General features: G+C 40.0%; 1 long non-coding RNA gene across 1 annotated transcript in view; it reads left to right on the top strand.

Moving 5' to 3' along the window:
• Positions 1-13,644, top strand: part of LOC126077087 (uncharacterized) — a 30,968-nt gene extending 17,324 nt beyond the window's left edge. Inside the window, exons 2-4 of the long non-coding RNA XR_007517656.1 lie at positions 5,120-5,221; positions 5,706-5,817; positions 13,285-13,644. This is a non-coding gene — a long non-coding RNA (uncharacterized LOC126077087). The remainder of the gene's footprint in view (positions 1-5,119; positions 5,222-5,705; positions 5,818-13,284) is intronic.
• Positions 13,645-13,986: the final 342 nt, after the last annotated feature.

Below are 13,986 nucleotides of genomic sequence, written 5' to 3'. Positions count from 1 at the left end.
CTTATTTTCTAATGCATTCTGCCACTCTCCGTCTCTTTATTGGTGCATTTAGTCCATTTACATTCAGGGTAATTATAGATAGGTATGAATGTAGTGCTGTCATTTTGATGTCTTTTTTTGTGTGTTGACAGCTTCTTTTTCCCACTTGATTTTATGTTCTGAGTAGATTTTCTTTATATATTGTCCTTTCCTCACATTTGTTGTTGTTGATTTTGTTTCTGCTGAGTCTGTTTTTTTCCCTTGTATTTTATTTTGATGAGTAGGATAGTTTGTCTCCTTTGTGGTTACCTTATTATTTACCCTTATTTTTCTAAATTTATAACTAACTTTTATTTCTTTGTATCACCGTATCTTCCCCTCCATATGGAAGGTGTATGATTACATTTCTTAGTCCCTCTTTATTATTTTAATGTTGACTTCTTTTATTTTTTGCCGTTACCCTGTGTTGGGCTTTTTTTTTTTTTTGATTTCCCTGTCTAGGTTGACTTCTGGTTGCTCTGCCAGTGTTCTAGTCTTGGGTCGATACCTGATATTATTGATTTTCTAACCAAAGAACTCCCTTTAGTATTTCTTGTAATTTTGGTTTAGTTTTTACAAATCCCCTCAACTTGTGTTTATCTGGAAATGCTTTAATTTCACCTTCATATTTAAGAGACAGTTTTGATGGATATATGATTCTTGGCAGGCAATTTTTTTCCTTCAATTTTTTAAATATGTCATCCCATTGCATTCTTGCCTACATGGTTTCTGCCGAGTAGTCCGAGCTTATTCTTATTGGCTCTCCTTTGTAGGTGACTTTTCTTTTAACCCTCGCTGCTCTTATAATTGTCTCCTTACCTTTGGTTTTGGCAAGCTTGATTATAACATGTCTTGGTGACTTTCTTTTAAGGTCTACCTTATGCGGAGTTCGATGAGCATCTTGGATAGATATCTTCTCACCTTTCACAATATCAAGGAAGTTTTCTGCCAAAAAATCCTCAACAATTTTCTCTGTATTTTCTGTTATCCCTCCCTGTTCTGGTACTCCAATCACTCGTAGGTTATTTCTCTTGATAGAGTCCCACATGATTCTTAAGATTTCTTCATTTTTTTAAATTCTTTTATCTGATTTTTCTTCAAATATATTAGTGCCAAGTGATTTATCTTCGAGTTCAGAAATTCTAGCTTCTACTTGCTCAGTTCTTCTCCTCTGACTTTCTATTGCGTTATCTAATTCTGTATTTTTATTGTTAATCTTCTGAATTTCTGATTTCTGTCTGTCTATGGATTTTTCGAGGTTATTAAACTTTTCATTATGTTCCCGAATAATCTTTCTGAGTTCTTCAGTTGCTTTATCTGTGTGTTCCTTGGTTTGTTGTGCATATTGCCTCATTTCCTTCCTGATGTCTTGAAGGGCTCTGTATATTATACTTTTGTACTCTGCATCAGGTAATTCCAGGAATGCACTTTCATCTAAAAGATCCCTGGATTCTTTGTTTTGAGAGCCTGTTGAGGTGATCATGGCCTGTTTCTTCATGTGACTTGATATTGACTGTTGTCTCCGAGCCATCTATGTTATTGTATTAGTTCATGCTTGCTTACTGTGTTGTAGCTGCTTGCTTTGTTTTGTTTTGGTATACCCCTATGGGTTGCTTGAGTGAGCTAGCTTGATTATTTTTGCCTTTGGAGCTCTGGTGTCCTGCCCCCAGCTGGCTAGAGCTGTTATCAGGTATATCAGTCTAGGAGTCCATTCAGTTTTCTTGTATGAATTCAGCTCAGGTTTCCAGGTAGCTGATATCAAGTGTGCGGTACAGGCTCTGTCCTACAGTCTCAGAGGGGCAGGGGTGATTGGTGTATATACTGGTATCTGATTGCAGCAGGGGGTCACGCTCTGAACAAGGCAGGGGGCTGAGAACCGACCCCCAAGTGTCTCTGAGGAAAACGTGTCTCTGTTCCCTGGAGCATGCTGGTGGGTGGGCTCTGCAGAGGGACCGTGGGCTCCCAAAGATTTTGTTGTAAGGACTGGGAGGTACCAGTTTTCCCTGGGCCCCTATTGTGGGTGGCTGGGGGACCTAAGTGGAGCCACCAGTCCTTAGGTCCCTGTTGTGGGTAGGTGAGGACCTTGTTTAATAGGCAAAGCAATGTCAAACGTCAAACACCCACCTCTCCACCGCACCACTGAAATGGTTGGAGTTTGCCAGCGAGGGCCTATTCTCCTAAAATAGGCCCACACAGGTCCATGCAGAAGGAAAAGGTGCTCAAGGTCCACAGACGGTTTATGCCTGAACAGGAGCTGCTTCCGTCCTCAGCTCCCCCAGTTAATGGAGCTAGCAAATTATCTTTTCACCCCAGTTGGAAATTTTTTCCTTCCCCAAGGCTGGGAGGATGGCTCCAGGTGCTCACCAGGGTCTATCTCAGGCCTAGGGATTCAGCCTCTGAAGCTGGCTTGGGGGTGGGGGGGGGACGTGGTAAAATATACACAAGTACTTAGCTTTTGTCAAGAGCGTCCTTCTGCTCAGGTTCCAAAGGTGTGAGTGGGCTGTGTGGCTGGCTGCTTCTCCCTGAGGAAACTGTGGCCGAAGGCTAGGATCAGCCCGCTGCCACCGCCACAGCCGCTCCGGGAATGGTGCCTGAGGGCTCCCCGTGATTCAGGTCCGGCAACTCCTCTCTGCTTCTGAACGGTCTCTCCCTTCCCCTGCCCCTCAATTTGTTGTCTAAGCTTGCCTTTGATGCTCAGGGCTCCCAGCTTGTCACAAATATACTCATTTCACTTGTTTTTTCAGGTCTTTGTTGTAAAGAGGGCTCAATGGAAGCACCTGTCTATCCTGCCATCTTTGCTCCCTATTATTTCTTAATATGTAAGGTAGATATATATATGGTAACTTATAACATTATTTGAAACTGTAGATACTTGTTATTTTCATTCTTCTTTGAATGTGACGCATCTCATAATTTTCAAAAATAGAGGGAATAAAGAAAGAACATGACAAAAGGAGAAGTAACCACAGGGGAGAGCCCTGTGAAGGGTCTGCCAAGGGTCGGGGTCGTAGACCTCTGTGAATTAAGGGTTAGAGAGGGTTTTATTTTGTTGCTTTCTAGTCATTAACCTTGAAATTCCTGCAGAAGCATTCCTAAATTTTCTGGCTTTGAACAAGGGTTCCTGAAGCCTGGTACTCCAGACAGAGGTGTAGATTCTGATTTCTTTCACTATGAAGCCATAGAGGACTGAACTACCCACTTCTGTCCTGAGCTCTGAGGCCCATGTTTTCATTTATTGCTATGAGTGGAAATTGAGTCCACAGTAACTGGTACGGGGGCTGGTACATGATCTCCTCTCTTGAATGCCCCCAGGCACCTCACAATGAACATGTCTGAAACAAAACTCATTAGTAGCAGAATGAGTTTTTAAAATTCTTTCTTTTTCCTCTGGGATTGAGTTTATACAAGCTGTGATGACATAGGGAAATAGACATCCTTTTAGTATAATAACGTATGAAATGCCTGCAAGATTGCTTAGCTGAGGCTTGCGAAAGATCTGATTAACTAGAAGGCACCACATCTCTCCAGCAACGCTCTGTCTTCCTTCCTTCTATATGATTCTTCAGGGAGAGAGTTGAAAACGAAGGACTCATGATAAGGCTAAAAGGAAGAGAGCCATTAGGAATCTGAGCAAAGCAAGGCTTCAAACCGGTTCTTCCTGGTTCAGTCATGGCTGATGAAGTGAAACAGGAACAGACCCAAATTTGTAAAATGAGAGTGTATGGGAACAATAAACAGAACAGGAAAAATTATGGGTTGATGCCTTGCTAGAAAGGTGATCTCCCTCTTATGTATAGTTCTCCACAGTTATGGGGCAGGGAGTGTTACCCTTGGATAAGGAGTTTTGGAAAAGAATCCTAGAAGAAATAGTTGAAGAGTTGAGTTTTGAAAATAGCCATTATTATTACTTGGCATTTTATTATCCTTTGGCTAATTCTTCAGTAAAAAAAATTCTTTCTATTTATTTATTTTTCTCACAGCTTTCATAGTATAGTCCTTTGAAGCCAGTAACCAAACACTTTGCCATCAAGTCAATTCTGACTCATAGCAGTCCTATAGGACCAAGTAGAACTGCCTGGTAAGGTTTCTAAGGAGCAGTTGGTGGACTCGAATTGCTGATCTTTTGGTTAACAGTTGAGTTCTTAACCACTGTGCCACCTGGGCTCCTTGAAGCCACTAAATGGATAATAAATTGGGGGAAGAAATTTTGGTGAAAGGACATTTTCAATGGTTAAGGCCTCCAGATGGGACATCCACACCCAGATATAGGCATGCATTTCCTTCAAGTACAATTTTTTGAATAATTTTTCTTTAATGCTAATGGAACAGTATTTTAATTAAGTAACTGTATGGTAAGATGAAGCAATGGGGCATGACTAGGAAAAATGTAGAATCATGGTCTTGCCTTTCTTGATTTCTCAATGGATCCTTGTGGTATGTGAGGTAAAAAACTTGTGCTACGTGAGATAGGCCTACTGTTTGATGGTTTAGAACCAAATTCACCACACAGACATGTGTCAAGACACTTCATTTATTCTGATTTTTAATGATTCTTTTTAAAAAATCGTTAATGCAAAGAACAGTTCTGTATTTGTCCACCGAAGATTTCTAAGGTGTTGTGATTTCTACAGCAGAAAATTTATTTCTCAATATGCCCTTATCACTTAAGAGGCATCAAATTGCTCATGAATTAATACGCCGACAATAATGTCACTTCTTGATAGGATACTTTCATAGTTAGGGCAAGAGAAGACTGAACACCAGATGGCTAATCATTGTGTATCTTGGGGTATATTCCTGAATGTCTGAGGCACACATTAAATTTATAGGAACAAATGTGACTACATTAAATACAGACGAATCTACATACTAGAATTAGAATGTGGAGTCTGATGGTTGTGCCAAGATTATGTACTGTGTTTTACATTTGGCTTCATTTTCCCATGCACTGACTCAGGAAATGCTACTTCATGGGCTGTAGCTACTTGTCAGGCTTATGACTCAACAAACTGAAATATAAGCCAAAAGAAATTTTGTTACACAATGTGGACTACTCATTCGTTGCACATGTAGTTTTTAATATAATCATCTGCATCCTCAGATTTGCCAGCGTTGAGTACACTAAGAGAAGCAGCACAGAAGCAGAAGATGATGCAGTTTGACCTTGGCTGCAAAGGGCAGCAGGATGCCAGCAAACTCAAGGGTATGCTGTTTTTTCCCTTCTTTTGAAATGGCAGGCTCGTGACAAATTTATGCAAATACAACATGGAAAAAATTTCTCGAAGACAACTGCTTTGTGCCAAATATTTCCTGTTTTGTTTTGTTTTTTTTTTTTTTTTGGTCTAGCCTATGGACAATAGTTTATTTTAGAGTCTAGCTCTTCCAATTTTTCTGCAAGCTAGTGCCAAGAAGCATTCATTTCACAGAAAGACCAAGGCCTGAGGTGCAGGGCTTCCTGTGCTGGGAGTGAGAGGGGCCTGGGGAAAGGGGAGACACAGGGTGGTTTCACTGGCACTCCACTCCTTTTTCCCCCACATCCTCCTGTTTCAGAGTGGCCAGAGTTCACTAAAGGGAGTGATTACCATCTAAAAACCTGGGGACAGAGGTGCCTGGCACTTGAGGGATGACCCACTTCATGTTATTCACACCCCTGTTTGAAAAACTAACTCTCTCTTCTTGACTAACAGGATATGAACATCAACTCCCTGAAGTAAAGCATGGTGGCAGTTTAAGTTGAAGAAGCAAGTATTCCACAATTGGAGGGTTATCAACCTGAGTGTCCTCTAGGAGCTGACTGTGGTCAGTGATTTTTTCCCAGTGTCACCAAGTCCCATCTGCTGTTCTGCATGAACATGCTGTCCCTCAGGGGTCACTATTTTCCACCTGCTGCCTCCATTATTTCTCTGGCAGTCGGTTATGCATTTTCCCTATTCAGGCAGCTTTCTTTGCACAGGATGTTTGTCCTGGGATTTTGTCCTCATTGGACTGGTGAATGTGGTTCTTTGGATGCAAGCCAAGGCTCTAAAAACGAAGTGCTAGCGGGTAAATAAATTTATTCCTTATGGGCTGGACATCACTTTCTAATGTCCTGGACTGGTGAGGCATACTGTATGCCTAAAGTACTATTTATAGATTCCAAGTAGGAATTCTCAGTGACCAGTTCTGGGTCCAGTTTTATTGCTCCCACCCATTTCTTTGTGTACTGTGAGTTCTCAGCAACAACCGGTCTGCATGTCCCAGGGTGTTAAACTATCCTAAGTGAGGGTGAAAAGAGGTAGTATTTTACAAGTGGAAGGGTCCTAAAAAAAATGATCTAGCCCAGCTTTCTGAATCTTCTTATGAGCAAAGAAAGGTTCAGAGTGGTCACCCATCCAAAGCTGCTTATTAATGGTAGTCAGGTCACTGGTTCCCACTTTTTTTGGGCACTGTTTATTATACCATGATGTCTTTATGTTAGCTTTTTTCAAGGGCTACAATAAAGTGCACTGAATTCAACAAACAGCTGTTGACTCCCAACTATACACTACTATGGCTGGGTATACATGCAATGTCCCTGCTTTCCTGGAGCTCACATTTAAATGGAGAATAAATGGCAAGAAAAACACTATTGCACTAAAGTTATGACCTTTAGTTGTCACACTATACAATGAGATAATTTGCACTGGGAATGGCTGGCTCCATGTTGTTCTACCAACGTGGTGTGTACGCTATCTTCTGTCTTTAGTGGCATTCTCAATTTAAAACATTCCAACTTTATGAATGCATGCCTAAGACCAGGTATCCTGCATTCTGATTCTGAAGGTGTGGTCACAATAATTGTAGTAGGAGTTGGGGTGGGCTACTTAGAAAGCATGCAAGAAAAGTAATCATTAGAGGAACAACTACAGAAAGCCAAAGCAGAAATGTACCCAAAACTGATTGAGGAGATTTGTTCTCCAATTTTTTTATTACAATTTTTTTCTTGCTAAGAAGCTATATTGAGTCAGAGTATCCTCTATTTTTCTATTAAAATTCCCCTTTGAAAAACATTAACTACAGTCTGAAATGAAAATAAAGAAGGAATTGGGAGAACAGGGAAGTGCATACCTCACCTGGAGAGACTCCAACAATGAGGCCACTGAAAGGTGGCCTCTCTCTGGGGAAGCCTTTCCCTGACCCAGATGAAATAGCTCTCAAGTATTTCACCTCCTTTTGATTCTAACATTTCATTAATGTAATATTTTCTTGATTTATATTGCTCTTTAAGTAACTGGGTGAGGGCAAGAACACTGTCCGGGATAGAAGATACCAACATTCAGCTCACTGAGTTATAGATTAGGACACTGGCAGTCTAGGCTTTTGAAAGAAAATGTTATCTATGTCACTTTGGTGTGGACCCAATTGTCTAAACTCTCCTAAGCAGGAATTGTGTCTATAAAAGTGACTTGATAATTTACACAAAACTAGTTCCTCAAAAGAAGTTATGTGTGTATTTAATAATGCCATGCTTGATATTTTTTCCACAAAAGGCAAGACCCAACTCTTGCTCTAGAAGAGGTCACACTCCAGATGAGGTGACAACATGAGGTAGACAATAACTTCTGGTGTTTAGTAGCAATTCAGACTAAGGGCCAGATTATGGCTGGCTGAGATTTCCAGGTGAAGTTACAAACCCGATTTTGTCAAGTAAAATTCCCTCATTCAACCACTCTATATTGAGCACCTACTATGTGCCTAAAAAAAAAAAAAAAAAACTATTGCCATCAAGCCGATTCTTATAGGATAGGTTAGAACTGCCTCATGGGGTTTCTAAGGCTGTAAATCTTTAAGGAAGCAGATTGCCTCATCTTTCTGCCTTGGAATGGCTTGTGAGTACTAACTTCCAATCTTTCAGTTAGCAGCTGAATGCTTAACTGCTGTGCCACCAGGGCTCCTTAGTATATGCCTAGGTGCTTGCAATCTGGGCAATTGGGATTCATCTGTAAACAAAACAGACAACATTCCCTGCAATCATGGAGTTTACATTCCAGCAGACTTGGTTATTCACTTTAATATACCCTACGAGGAGTCAGGAGTCCCTGGGTGGTGTAAATGTTGAACATGCTCTGCTCTAACTGAAAGATTGGAGGTTTGAGTCCACCCAGAGGCACTTGGAAGAAAGGCTTAGTGATCTACTTCCAAAAAATCAGCCATGGAAAGCCCTATGGAACACAGTTCTACTCTGACACACATGGGGTCACTATCAGCCCTAATCTATTCTATGGCTACTAGTTTTTTTTATATAAATGGTGATATCATATGATGCTTTACAACATTCAAGATAAACAAGGTACCTGCAGCAAAGGATGTGTGTTACCAAAACTAGGTTGGAAGGCCACTCTGAGAAAGTAAGCACCAGGAAAGGAAAGCAAAATTGACTTCTTCCTGCAATTTTAAATCTTACCTTGAGCTTTCCTGTTGACATGTTCTAAGCTGAAGTAATAATCCACAGACCTAGGACACTTGTTTCTTGGAGATGTACTATTCTGAAAACTGCATGAGGGGTTCTGTGGGGAGTAGGGAGTGGGCCATCTGCTGGACCAGGATCAAGAGAACTGGGCCCAAAGTCTCAGAGCTGTGCCTTCCCAGTTTTGCATAACGCAATGAAGTTCTTAGACCTCTACTACCAATTATCTAAATGTAAGCAATTCAAAACTCTAAAATATTTCAGTGATGTGAGTGGTTATAAATATGCATATTGATGTCTACATTATTAAATTTTCAGACCATAGTTTGCAAACAGGGCGAAAATTCAAAAACATATTAGGACTCTGCTTTGAGCAAGGCTAGGTGCTGGCTTTTTTTATAGTTCTATTTATTTAATTTTTGCACCAATCTTCTAAGGAAGGATCATTAGCCTAATTTTATAGATGAAATGCTGTAACTAGGACTCAGAGAGTTGTCATAGGCAATGAGCAGAGAGGCTGGGATTATAAATCTGAACCATGTGATTTTATACCTGTGATCTTTCAGTGGGGCCAGGTGGCTGCCCCTACACAGTAGATAGTACCATCAGAGAATCTTCTAGCTAAGTTTTCTATTAAAATGCAATTTCCCTGAGCAAAGTAATAATAGTACTTTTTGGTCAGGGGAGACTTTTGGAAACTATACATGCAAGGATCACTTACCTCTCTTCAAATCTTTTTTTGGTAAGACATTTACTGTGATCCTTTTTGAAAATGGGAGACTACAATAAAAAACTCCAGTGGAGAATTAAGGATTTAGTTTGCAGTGTGACCTTTATTTGGATTATAGTTTAGCAAAATTCACGGATTATGCATTTAAAAAGATTAAGTGGAACTACAACAGCTTTCATTATAACTACCACATATTGATACGTGCCCAACACTGGCTAAGAGCTTTATATTTATTATAATCTTTTCAGCTCCCATCTGAGCCTGCAGCACTACTATTTCCTGTTTTATAGATGAGGAAGAGGAGACAGAGAAGCACTGCAATTTGCCTGAGGTCACGTAGTTAGTAAGTGGCAGATGTGAGGTTCAAGCCCAGGGAGAGTTGGCTCAACTGCTGGGCAATTCTGTACTGCCTCTCCTCTTGACTCCAAGACAGCAACACAAGAATGTATACATAAAGCTTGCAATGAAAAAAACAAAGAGAGATTAGGCAAGATTTCCAAGGATCAGGGCCACTCTGACAAAGCTCTGGTCTTCCTGATTTCTACCGTTGCTTAAGTTATTTCAAAATATGCATTCTCCTGTTCAGGCAACTAACTATGGCCCTGGTGACAAATGTAAAAACATTCTGTTTTCTTTCTAAAACATTGAATTAGATTTACGTCATTGTAAAAAGGGAAATGAGTTCTCAAACTGGATTTGAGGAACAAGACTGTCTAGATGATAAAGAATTCTTGAATTCTGATTGTGATAAGTGGCTTGGGCAATTAGCCTCTCTTGGCCTGGGATAACAAAACAGAGTTGTAAAAAATGGAAAATTTAAAGCTTCATTAGTAAAATAACTTTCTTTTTGGGGGAGAGAGGAGATAGTATGTAAGGCTACATATGTCAGATGATTCTTTGGACAAAACTTTTAAATTTTCTTCTGGTAGAGAGCTCCCAATTATTTGGTACCAATTGTTTGCAAGGCTTTTTGCATTAAGGTAAATCTTTATTGTGGGGTAGGTACTATTGGTACCATTTTAAAGACTGAAATAGGAGATGTGGAGTGGATGAGGAGTTGCCCAAGTCCAAACGGATGGTAAAATCTGGAAATGAGTCTTGAACCCAGTACTATTTGACTCTAGAGCCTATGTTCTGAAGCTCTATCCTGTAAGTAAGCTTTTTGGATACATCACTGAAACATGTTTCCAGTCACATTGTACATACAGAGATTAAGACCCATAATAATAGTGACAAAACTTTCATAGCACTTCACCTGTGTTAACACACTAAATCCTCTCAACAACCTATGAAATAAGTACCCTTTGTATCTCAATTTTATGGATACGCAACTGAATGCAGCAAGGTAAAGTAACTTGCCCAAGATCACATATTAGTAAGTAGTGGAATGGAAACTCAAATCCCAGGCATCTTGCTTCCCAAAGCCATGACCACAATTCTACTCTGTCTCTCTGAGCTATTAACTATACATATGTGTATAGGAGTCACTGGGTCATGCAAATGGTTAATTTACTTGGCTGTTAACTGAAAGTTTGGAGGTTCTAGTCTACCCAGAGGTGCCTTGGAAGCAAGGCCTGGTGATCTACTTTTAAAAAATCAACCATTGAAAATCCTATGGAGCACAGCTCTATCCTGACACACTGGGGTCGCCAGGAGTCAGAATTGACTCCATGGCAACTGGTTTGGTTTTAATTATGTGTGTAACCACTTTAAAAAAACAAAAACCAAACCCATTGCAGTCAAGTCAATTCTGACTCATAGTGACCCTAGAGGACAAAGTAGAACTGCCCCATAGAGTTTCCAAGGAGTGCCTGGTGAATTTGAACTGCTGACCTTTTGGTTAGCAGCCATAGCATTTAACCACTACCCTGCCAGGGTTTACAACCACTTTAAAGAATTACTAATCATACAACAAATGCATTTCAGGCTTTTATCGTTCTCCAACTTTCACATTCATGATTTTGTTTTTCAGCCTATAAAGTCTTAAATTATAAGAAAACAAAATGGAAATAAACTGTCCTATATTTCTTCCAAACACTGATGAAGCCACTAACTCAACATGCTCTATGGTTCATAGATCTTTCCTTTCTGGAATTTAATTTGTCTATGCTGTTTCCTCAAAGTATTGTGTATGCACAGAAATAACATCTTGGAAAAGTAAGGCATGTGGCATGCACGGTCCTGAGCCTAGTAAAGGGAAGGCAGTGGAAACACCACATCAATAGGGCCTGTGAGGGAGAAGCTCTGGCCCTGTTCTTTCCCTTTTCCATAGCAGAGATACTAACATTTCCCAGAAGGGGGCCACAGACAGCCCCTAGTTCTCAAAACTGGTGGTCTTCCAATGAAAGTAAGCACATTTGATACTGGACAAATCAAGTTTGAGATTCCTATTTCTTCCTGAATGAGATGTCAAGTTGGCAGTTGGATAGTGAAGTCTGGAGTCTCTTGGTGCCAAGTCGATTGACTAAATAAATATCAAAGGCAAAGTGATGGTGATAGCTCAGGGCTGGGGAGTGTTAAGAGGTAGACAGAACTGGGTTTCATCCAAGGTGTATCATTTGTACCCTGTGTGATCTAGGTCAAATATCTCTTTCACCCTCAGTTGCTTCAACTGTGAAATGGGGATTCATTTAACATGTATGTATTGAGTACCTATAGTGTGCCAGACACTGTTGTGGGTGCTGGGTACAGCAGTGAACAAAACAGATAAAAATCCTCACCCTTGTTGAATTTATATTCTAGTGCATGTAAAGAAGAAGGGATGTGTGGATAGATGGGTCATAAACAAATGAAAAAGTAAAATCTGTAGCATATCAGATTTATAAGTGTCAAAGAGGACAAAAAAAAAAAAAAAAAAGCAAGCCAGAAGGGTGAGAAGGAGGGTTTTTGGGGGGTAGAGATGGGAAGCTAAAGATAGTGAAGCATTAAAATTGAAAAAAGATGGTCAAAGAATTCTTCATTGAGAAGTTGACTCAGAATCAAAGATTTAAGGAGAGGGAGGAAGCGAGCCAAGCAGATAATCTGAGGCAAGTCTGTTCTGGCAGAGGGAACAGCTAGTGCAAAGACTTTGAGGCAGGAGCCTGCCTAGTGGGGCCAAGGGAAAAAAAAAAAATTAGTGTGGTTGAAACAGATTTAATCAAAATCAGGGAGGGGGGCATGGGAGCCATGGAAGGGTCAAGGATGTCTCCAAGGCTTTCAGCCTGAGCGTCTGGAAAGATGGAACTGTCCATTGCTGAAATGGGATCATGTTGCGGGGGAGGGTATTTGATTTTGGAGGAGTTAAATTGGAGATTTCTATTGCTGCCCATATAAGTTGTCAAACAGGCAGTTGGATAGTCAAGTTCGGAGTCAGCAGAAGTGACCAGGATGGACATATAAATGTGGGGGGTTATAGGCATTAATGATATTTAAAGCCACTGAAGTGGGTATAAGTAGAAAAGGGAAGAGGTACCTGTTCTAAGCCTTGAGATCCACCAACATTTAGAAGTCTAGGAGGAACTAGCAACAGAGTGATTAGAGAGAGAGAAGGAAGCCAGAAAATAGGGTATCCCGGAAGCCAAGTGTAGTAAGTTGAGGATGAGAAAGTGAGTTGTTAGCCAAATACTGCAGAAAGGTTAATACTTTCCTCACAGCATTATTGTATGAACTATGCATTATTGGATAAAATGATATTTGTACAACATAATACCTGGCACAAAATAGAAACCCAGCAAATACTTGTCTTCATATTTTATTTCTACTTGGGACTTCCCAAAGTAAAGTCCAATCCCATCCATAATTTCATAAGGATATTTGGTCTGCTAACAAATCTTTTGTATTTATTTCTCCAAAGAAAATGAAACTTTAAAAATGTGAGGAAATACAATGTTTTCAAAAGTTGTTTATAAAAGTTCAAGATAAATTCTCTTTTTCCCATAAAATATATTTTACTTTAGTAAAATATAATGATGAGAAAATCAAATCTGATATATAAAATTTTGCTTCACAACTGAATTTTTAGAAATAAGGTACTTTATGTGTAGAAGGCTAGAAGGGACACCCAGAAGGAGAGGGAGAAGATGAAAGAAAGAATAAAATAATACTTTTTTCATACGTATTTTTTGTATTTCAGGTGTCTTATATGTGCATCTCCCATAATCCTCACATTAGCTCCCAAAGCTGGAAATGGCTCTGCCCAAATACTGGAAACAGAATGGCTCCAATGTATCTGTTGCCTCAGGGCTAAAGTGAGCTGAGAAGCCTCCAATTCAAGTGTTTTCCCAAATTTCAAGAACCACTTATATGAAGAGAAAAGCTGTACTGGTTGTTTATTTGCACCAAAAAGTGCAGGAGAGGGCTGGAGACAAGTGCCTTGCCCCTAGCAGTGTTTTCAACCATACGTTCAATCAAGTGTAGAAACGACATAAATAAATAAATGCAGAATTGTATCTCTTCTTAACTAAGCCCTTCTTGTTCTGATGAAGCTAGCATAAGCCGAATGACTTTCTTTCAATCACATAACCAGATGACAAGAAAGGATTTGGGAGGCATTGTTGGGAGCATCAGGGTTCCTGTTCTTGGCTTGCTAGGCCAACACGTGAGCAGGTGAGCCCAGCCTACTAAGGAATGTACTCACTAGGTGTCTTCTACTGGTTTTCTGAAGACTGGAATATGTGTCAAAATGTCCATAAGGCTTTGCCTGTAAAGATTAATACAAAAATTGAACATAGATATTTTGAATAATTCTAGGGATTCATGGATTCAGTTTGCATAGGGCACTGGGTCCTTCAAGGCTACAATCATTAAGAGAGTTCCACATTGTTGTTGTTAGCAG

This window comes from Elephas maximus, chromosome 5, assembly GCF_024166365.1.
Source record: "Elephas maximus indicus isolate mEleMax1 chromosome 5, mEleMax1 primary haplotype, whole genome shotgun sequence".
NCBI classification, from domain to species: Eukaryota; Metazoa; Chordata; class Mammalia; order Proboscidea; family Elephantidae; genus Elephas; species Elephas maximus.
Note: the sequence above shows the minus strand (reverse complement) of the source record. Positions and strands in the feature narration are given on the sequence as shown.